The sequence below is a fragment of the Myotis myotis genome, unplaced genomic scaffold (assembly GCF_014108235.1).
Source record: "Myotis myotis isolate mMyoMyo1 unplaced genomic scaffold, mMyoMyo1.p scaffold_m19_p_8, whole genome shotgun sequence".
NCBI classification, from domain to species: Eukaryota; Metazoa; Chordata; class Mammalia; order Chiroptera; family Vespertilionidae; genus Myotis; species Myotis myotis.
The window spans coordinates 73,690,699-73,699,869 of NW_023416390.1; positions in this window are offsets into that span (position 1 = coordinate 73,690,699).

Here is a 9,171-nt window from a genome sequence, read left to right on the forward strand (position 1 = left end):
TGGAATGGAAAATAAATCACTGATTACCAGGATTTGGGATTGTGGGGATGGGTAAACTACGAAGAGATAGTGTAAGAACACTCTGAGGGAATTGAAATTGTAAACATTTGCCCAAACCCAAGAAGCTAGATACCACAAAGGGGAAGTCTACTGTAGGCAAACAAACAAACAAATAAATAAACAAAACAAGGCAACAGAAGTAAACACCAACTTCTATTCCAAACTGATTTTTACTTCCTCAAAGCAGAAATATGCTAACTGAAATTAATAGATAAAATCGAATATTATGAAAGCTGGTGTGTCTCTTACCAGGTCAAATACACAAGCCTGACTCACAACTCTTACTCTCATTTTTTCCTTCCTCATGATCAATGCAGACAAAAATCCAGACGCATCTGACTTTTCCCATTGTCCCACTGAATCTCTCCTGTGCTGTTCTCTTTGTGTCCCTCAAATTCTATTTTTATCACACTAGCCTCAAAAGAGGCACTCAAAAAGTTCCCCCAAAATTACGGGCTTTAAATAGTCCTTGAACAAATCAATCTGTTTAACTTTGTTTCATCTAGTGACTCCCCCAAACTGAGAATTTTTTCTTCATGCAAATATCTATTCATTTTCCTTGGAGGTGTGGACAAAAAAAAAGGCCACATGCTAACCTAACTAGCTCAGGGAAGGCCTGCATGGCGGTTTTGCAAAATCAAAGACCTAAAGTAACCACAAAGGATGGTCTGAAATTAAAACTTTAACTAAAAGCAATTTATAGTGGGCAGTCATGACCTCGGCCAGTATCTTCCCTGGTAAAGGTTAATCTTTACCTTAACTGAGCCTATTGTCTTTTGTCTAAGATAACATCCTTGTGAAATGTCAGGGTAACTTATAACTTCCCTTTTTCTGGACCCTTCAGGGCACAACCAAATACACCTGGGCACCAGGACAGTGGCCACAAATTCCTTCATTGTTATTGTTATCATGTTAATTGTTGACTGTTAACTATCCTGCACCCACTTAAGTAAAAGAAGTATGTGTCTATCATTTTACTTTTTATCCAATCCCAGAGGTCCCCCACTCCCCTTTGCTTTCTCCCACCTCCCTCTTCTATCACCAATGGATTTCATGTACCGCTTACATCTCCTCCCTCGATTGTAACGTATAAAACAAGGTGAAGAACTACTGTTCTCTGGAGCATTATCCCAATCCATGGAGGTTCTGTTTCCTGGCAATTGTCAACCATTTGGCTCAAATAAACTCACAAAAATTCTTTACAGGTTTGAATGTTTTCAAGTTAACAGAGGTGATTTAGTAAAATATACTTTGTGAAACACTTATAAGATGTTAGAATACATTTTTGGATAATACATAAGATATTAATTTTGGATTCATAAATGTGTTGAGATCTTAAAGTTTGACAGGTTTGGGTGAATTGTTTTTACTGCCGACTTAGAGGCCATGTGGTATTCCTGAAGTCTATTCTATTCATACCACCCTCCAAAGCCACAGTCCACACGGTCCAGTCCCAGAGCAGTGTCACAATTTAAAGAACTCGATCCATGCAATGGAAACAAATTTCAAAGTAACTCAGGTCCTTACCTTACATTTTTGAATACCGTGAAAGGCTGCATAGTTCCTGCAGCCTTGTTTCGAATCCTCCTTTGTTCCTTTCTACTGCACTTACGTACTGAGACTATTCCACCTCTCGAGCCTCCACCACTCCTGAAAAGCTCAGACCCTCGCCACCTCGTCCCCTTTGCTTCTGCATCAGTCCCCATTTACTCTTGAATCGCCACCACTGAGAGCCAAGAAGTGGGCAAAGTGACTTTCTTAGGGAGGAAAAGAGGGGAGACAATCAGCAGGTTCAGGCAGAGTCCCTTCAGCAGGCAGAGAAAGGAAAAGCCAGGAAATACTCAGGGGGGGTGTTTAGTCCATTATATACCAGAAGGGGGCACAGTCCTCCCAGAGGAAGGCACTTCAGGCACAAGTGATCAGGCAATGAATATTGGGGAACCCCAGGGTTCACTGACCACTGGTGACCATTGGGGTCAATTTTCACCTGAGTAAAAAGAAAAGGAAGATAAAACTTAGAGATGATGTCAGTGAAGGTTCAGTCCGGACATTCTGAGAAGCCAAGTGGGGTCCTGTAGGGGAACCCATGGGGGATCTAAGCAGTGGTTCTCAACCTTCCTAATGCCACGACCCTTTAATACAGTTCCTCATGTTGTGGTGACCCCCAACCATAAAATTATTTTCATTGCTACTTCATAACTGTAATGTTGCTACTGTTATGAATCGTAATGTAAATATCTGATATGCAGGATGTATTTTCATTGTTCGCGACCCACAGGTTGAGAACCTCTGAAAGGGAAGACATCTGTGTGCTCAACACTCCTGTGGGTCCCCACCGAGCATCTAGTGGCGGCCCGGGCAGCTGTGGGCCGGAAGGACAGCACTTGGGAAGAAGAACCGGACACAGATGGAGGAGAGCCAGGCAAGGTGGGAAGTGCTGGGCCAATCTGTGTCTCTGTTGAAAGTCAAAGAGATTGAGAGAGGAATGGCGGCCAGGGCCTCCTAGATCTCACACAGATCTAGATCTCCCGCCATTCTTGCACAGACTGTGCAGGGGAAAGGAAGCTGGGAAACGCGGTTTCCAGCTTAGTCACACAGAGCATTCCATCACAGGGGTAACTAGCGGAATGAAAAAATAAAACTATGTCCTTCCTGGTTGAAAGCAGCATTCACTTGATTCGGGTTTAACAAGCTTGGGGGGAATTCTCACTCAGTGTCAGATGTTATACCAGATATTTACACACACACACACACACACACACACACAACTTCCTTTTCTTAAAAAAAAAAAAAATGTTTTTATTGATTTTGAGAGAGAGAAACATCAACAGGTTGCCTCCCATACAGGGACCAAACGCTCAACCCGGGCATGTGCCCTGACCGGGAATCCAACTGGCGACCTTTCTGTGCATGGGATGATGTTCAACCAACTGAGCCACACCAGCCAGCGCCTCACAACTTCGTCAGTAGCATCACACTGTATGCTACCATTTCCACTTCTGTTGGTCCCAAAGAGAGAACCATGAAGAGGAGTTTGGGTGAGCTGGAACTTTATTGACAAAAAGTAAACAGCAGTGCAGCTGGATACAATGTTGTGCAATGGCTAAGGGAGGACGCTCCAGTTTCTGGGTCCAAATTCTGGGTCCTATCACATGAGAGCTAAGTGACCTCGAGCAAAATACTTAATTCCTGTTCCTCAGCTTGTCATTGCAAACCTCAGGTAATACCCACCTTACTTATAGGACTGTTGTAATAATATGTGTAGAGCACCTAGGGTTAAAAATAAATAGAGGGCTCACTTTAGGGATGATTGAAAATGAATATTAGCCAGAGTCCTGCTTGTGCCTAAAGCAGGACTCTCACTAATATTCTATTACTGAAACAGAATGGATTCAAATTATATTTATGTATTTTTGTTTTCTCCTTTTCATCATCAATTGAAATGTTTATAGCTCTAATTACTTAACAACATCATAACTGAATATATTACACATGTAATATAATAATCTCGGAATTCAGGATATTCAAATTTTCAAGTTGCATTTTTATATCTTAAAAGTTAAAATAGGACATTCTATTTCCCTGTATATCATTAAATCTATATGTCAGCATGAGGTTTCTGTTAATTACAGCTTCATAATCTGGATCTTTGCCTAGGTTAATGTCAACACCATTAGCCTTTCTCTTGATTATTTCCTGATCACCAATAGTGATCTCCTGTCCTTGGTTTTTCCTTTATAACTATTTGTCCAAAGTGGGACAATCATTCATTTTGCTACAATAAATATGACCCGGCAGCTCTTTGACCGCGTCTCCCAAATCGCTTGGCATTGACTCAGGTGTTCATGGTTTTGTGCTCCCTCCCGATATGCCCTTTTCTGCATTCCTGACTAAAGCATAATGCCCTTCTCTGGATAATTTACAAGATACTTTAAAAGAAAAGACCCTGGGAAGAAAATACAAGTTGATTAGCATAAATTAGATGACTTTTAACTCATACTGAATATTGGCTGTCTGTTACCTTTCAAGAATTTTGATCAATACTATTAGTATTTGCATGTGCTTTTTATCTAGTATTGAGCACACATTAACTGGGAAGGATTTTAATTCCTTGTTCTTTTTTTATACACATGAAGACAGAGGATTATTGACTGATTCTGTATAGCTCATTTAAAATTAATAACTTATTTTTATCTATTCACATTACCCAGCAAAGTGAGAGTCAGATTTAAGCTATTCATAGTCATCCATTGCAAGGAAGGGTAAGTGGGCACCAGCCCACCCATTACATTTCACTTACATTACAACTTGCCTGACCTAGAAGGTAATGAGTGATGCCAAAAGTGATAACATCCAAGAACTCAGGTCCTCAGTCAGGATGTGCTAAAACATGCGGCATATAATCACCCCCTAAACCAGCGGTTCTCAACCTGTGGGTCGCGACCCCTTTGGGGGTCGAATGACCCTTTCACAGGGGTCACCTAAGACCATCGGAAAACACATATGTAATTACATATTGTTTTTGTGATTAATCACTATGCTTTAATTATGTTCAATTTGTAACAATGACATTGGGGGTCACCACAACATGAGGAACTGTATTAAAGGGTTGCGGCATTAGGAAGGTTGAGAACCACTGCAAGTTATCCTTAAAAGAGCCATGACAATTTTCCTGAAGCTCATGCTTCGTGAGGCAACGCCGCATTTGGCCAGTAGATAGCACTCAAGATATTTCAATAACTGGAGAGAAGGAATCTTGGTGTGATTGTTACTCTGTCAGGGAAACAAGTCAAGTTCATTTTAGATCAGTGGAGGGGTGGAATAGATGTCCCCAAATGCGTAGAAGCTGGGATTTTTATTTATTTATTTATTGTACCAAACCCTAGCAGCCTTCTCATGTAAATTTGTAGTCTATCAGGGAAGGAAAATTAGCCCTCTTGTTTCCTTCCACAATCTCTGTTTGAAGGCAAGGAAAGGACTGCTCATTTGACACAACTGAAATAAAACCTGGAACCAACACTTAAATGGTAATGCTGAGGTCCAGAGAGACCACAGAGTGAGACATAGCAGCTGCATTTCACACAAAAACTCAAAACACTACACCTTGTAGTGCTCGTCCACGCTGCTGAGGAGCACAGTTCGGAAGCCACAGGTATTTCAGTATGCAATGCTGAACCATGAACCTGGCTGCGAACAAAAAACGAGTTAGAATGGCTTAAAGCTGGTGGACAGTGCCTTGGAGTGGTTCAACCTGCAAGTATGTGTAGCTGCTGCTGTGATTTGATAAATGATGGCCTCCATGGTGTATAAGGAGCAACTTGTGTTCCTTTAGAGGTAGGAAGGGGTAAAGCAAGCGGTGATTTTGAACCATCCCGGGATTTTGAACCATCTTCTGCATGTCACGACCTCAGTTCATCTGATACAGCAAGTATTGGTCTGTGTTAAATAAGGTGATGGATACTACGGTGCTACCCAAGCAGATACAGAACGCTGGAGTGTGAGGGGTTAGGAGATGAGAGTCATTCAAATATCTATTAAAGAGAAATTGGAGGTAACTGAGCGAGGAGAGACCATGTCAAGGGCAAAAAGCTTCTGAAAAAGAATCAGTCAAAAAAACGAGAGAAACAACTTCAAATTCCTCCTGCAGAAAATTGGTGTTCAGGCTCCTTAAAAAAGTCAGCTCCTGGGAGGATAGGTTTGCATTCCCTGCTCTGGAGGGTCCGGCCTCAAGCTTTGGCAGCTGCTGCCCCCACCCCACTTGAATGGATTTACATCCTCAGGATGACTGACCCAGGATCTTGCTCAAAAATTTCTTCATTTAGCCTCAAATTGCCTGAGATGACTTCCAGCCTCTGAATTTCCTACTCATGTAAGCCATTAAATGCCTTTCTGATGTCGTTGTTTGACTTATTTGAGTTGTGTCTGGGCACTTGCACCGAGAGGTGCCCTATTAATGAGCAGGAGGGGTGAGAGGGCCATTTCCATTCTCTTTTCACCCCAGATCTCTGTCCCCCTCTTCTAGAAACGCTAAGCATTCTTGGATTGGAAAATTTCCATCCGATTAGCTAAGATAGTGTTCTTACATGTGCCCTTTCTTAATCATTGTGGCTCAGAGACAGTTGGCACTCCCCAGAGTAAGCCTCGTAAAGTCAAAAGAGCCACTGACTCTGGGGTTTAGTCTTCTTCTGCCACTGCCCGGCTGTCTGACCTTGGAACTTCACTCGCCCTCTCTGGGCCTCAGGTTTTTCACCTCTACGCGGAGGGGTAAGCAAGATGTTCCAGTTCTGACTGTCCGTGGCTCTGTTCTCCTGCCTTGCTTGCATGTATGAAGCAACATCTAAAGCAGGTTAAATGACTTCCTAGTAACGACACTCATCATATGTCATGTGCAAGTAGAAAAGGCGATTAGTCAGTCAAACAGGACAATTGCCTGGAAACACATGGAAAGAGAGTGGCAGGTTTATCCAATCAGTGCGATGAGGGTGGCAAAGATGGAGCATGAGCACTCAGGGAGGCTCTCTCCTGCTTCCCAATCGTGAGTGATGTTCTTTTCACCCAGTCACCCTCTCATCACAGGATTCACTGGGAACCCCAGGCTGCCTCTTTCCCGCCCTCTAGCACAGTGGTTCTCAACCTTGGCTGCACATTAGAATCGCCTGGGAATCTTTTTTGAAATCCTGATTCCTGGGCCTCGTCCTCCAGAAAGTCTGTTTCTTTGTTATGGGGTGGGGCCACAACATTAGTAACAAAGGAACAATTTCTGGAGGATGAGGCCCAGAAATCAGAATTTTAAAAAGATTCCCAAGTGATTCTAATGTGCAGCCAAGGTTGAGAACCACTGCTCTAGCCTCTCCCCTTGGCGGTTGACATTGGCATCAACCCCCAGCACACTCCTGGTCGCACCTTCTGGCATCCATGTGAAGAGATGGTGAAGAGAGAGTGCTGTGGCCACCCAAGGCTGAGAGGAAACAAGTTCACTACAAAGGAATCCTTTGATTTGTCTTGGAACTTGGAACAAAGGATGAGTTTATGTGATAAAATTTATACCTATAAAGAAAATAGCCAGTTCTCTCCTGAAAAGCCCTATAGAGTTAAGAATGCCATCTTTCTGCTACTTGTTTATATGAAAGGCCATTTTCACTCGCCTCACATTTTCACTGCAGAAACCACCTTTGCAAAATTAAAAGGCAGAGATCTGATTTCCTAGTTGTTAGTTGGCTCTAAGTGAGAAAGTGATGATGTTGTTTTTTATTATTTTCTAATGATATTCTGTTGGAGGTTCAGTGCATTGCAGATGTGGGAGCTACAGTTCTGTAGGAGAAAAAAAGGAGAGAGGAAGGAAGGGAAAGGGGAGGGAAGGAGGGAGAGAGGGAGGGATGGAAAGGAGGAGGGAGGGAGGGACGGAGGAAGAGGAGAGGGAGGGGGGAGAGAGGAAGAGAAAAAGGAGGAAAAGAAGGAAGGAAAAATGTAAGTTTCTGGGAGAGCAGTATTTCCCAATCACTGCTGTATAGCGGAATCCTCTGGGTGAAAATACCCATGCTCAAGCCCCCCTTTAGAGATGTTAAACTCCCCAGTGATTCTATATGCAACCAGGGTTGAGACTGATGTTATCCAGCATCATGTTTTATTAGATAGTGACCCAAGAATATTGAATTAGTCAACAAGTAGGGTAACTCAAGAGAATTTCAGTAGTTAAGAATTGCTAGCCAAAAGCCCACCAGCTTGTCATTATAGAGGTCTAAGAAGACCAAAATCCCCGTGAGAATTCCCCCTCTCCTTGGGGTAAGCACTGCCATGGCCTCGAGTCCCAAATCCCACTTCTCTGAAGCTGCACAGTAGCCAAGTGCCATGTAATTCTCCTTATCTCTCATGCTTCTAAAATTATGACCGGATCAATGCTTCAGGCTCAGTACCATCAGACCTCTTTTCCTGATAATAAGATAGACTCTGGGGCGTTTAGCATCCATAGATCATTCCCACAACCCTTATTAGTGAAGGGTTCATTCATTCACTACATCAAAACTTGTATAACTGCTGGCCAGTTGAAAAATGCCAGAGATAGAGTGAGCAATTGGAAAGAGCACTGCACTGAGAAGCCAAAGGCCTTGAATCAAGTTTCAGATTAGCCCCCACCTCTCTCCCTTTGACCTGAAGCAAGTCACAGAGCCTTTATAGCTCCTGTGCCCTTAAGTACAAAGCGAGAAATTGGTTAATGTCTAATACGCACTGCAGCTCTGAAATGTTATGTTCTTATCCACATTCTGGTAATGACGTGATGAACAGTTAAGGGTGAGGCAAATAATACAGAGAAGCACACGAAAAAAGCTAATGGTCCAGTTGAGACATTGATAGAGGTTGACAAATTTGCTCTCAAAACATTGACAATATTCCTATACGCTGCCTTCCTTAAGTACTGCAATGAAATCATCAGGTAGTAAAATTAGGTAGGTTCCCTTTCTGCTACTTTTCTATATAAAAGACCATTTTCACTCGCCTCCCACTGCAAAAACCACCTTTGCAAAATTAAAAGGCAAAGATCTGATTTTCTGATTGTTAGTTGCCTCTAAGAGAGAAAGTGATGATGCTGTTTTCTTAAATTAATTTTTATTTTTTGAAACTTTTATTTTTTTATTGTTGATATTATTACAAGATGTCCCCCATTTTCCCCTTTTGCCCCCTCCACCCTTCCCACGCCTTGACCACACTATTGTTTGGGTCCATGGGCGATGCATATATGCATATAAGTTCTAATGTTTAAAAAAATCTTCTAACATTTCAGGAATGATTTAAAATATTCCAACACCAAGTTAAATTCACTGTTCCTTTATAATAGTTCTTGCACCCACATCTCTCTCTCCATCCCTTTCTTTCCAACTACCATGACTGTCTCCTCATACAACCTCCTCCTCAATACCATCCTGCCGTTACCACTGCATATTTCTTTATGCCACTTGATGTATGACCTTTTTACTCCAAAAATGTTTGGACTCCTTATTTCCTGCAGATGAAGCTAACATGTTTAGCTTGGCATTCCCAGATTTCTACACTCTAGCCCATAACCTACCTTTTCCTCTCACTTTTTTCTTATCACATTTCCTCCAGCCAGTCTGG